We start from the raw sequence: 286 nt of genomic DNA on the forward strand, positions 1-286 counted from the left end.
CGTACTTCGAGTTTTTCGTAGGTCCTAGTTAGCTGGTGGATTTCCTCCCCGTAGAGGTAAGATATTTGTTTTCTGAGGTTTTCGCGGGTGCCTGTATGTGGATCCTTGGTTTTTCGGGTTTTTCCCCGCGTAGAATTAAAGGTGTAGGCGCAACGTTTCGATGGAATCCCATCCATCATCATCAGGCTTCTGTTTCCTTCTTCTGGGAGAAGCATGTGGCTGTTTGTTCCTCTTTTTTAAACTGCCAGAGGGGGTGTGTTCTGTGGAGGTGTGCTCTGATTGGGTA

This window comes from Vipera ursinii, assembly GCF_947247035.1.
Source record: "Vipera ursinii genome assembly, chromosome: 1".
In the NCBI taxonomy this organism is placed as follows: Eukaryota; Metazoa; Chordata; class Lepidosauria; order Squamata; family Viperidae; genus Vipera; species Vipera ursinii.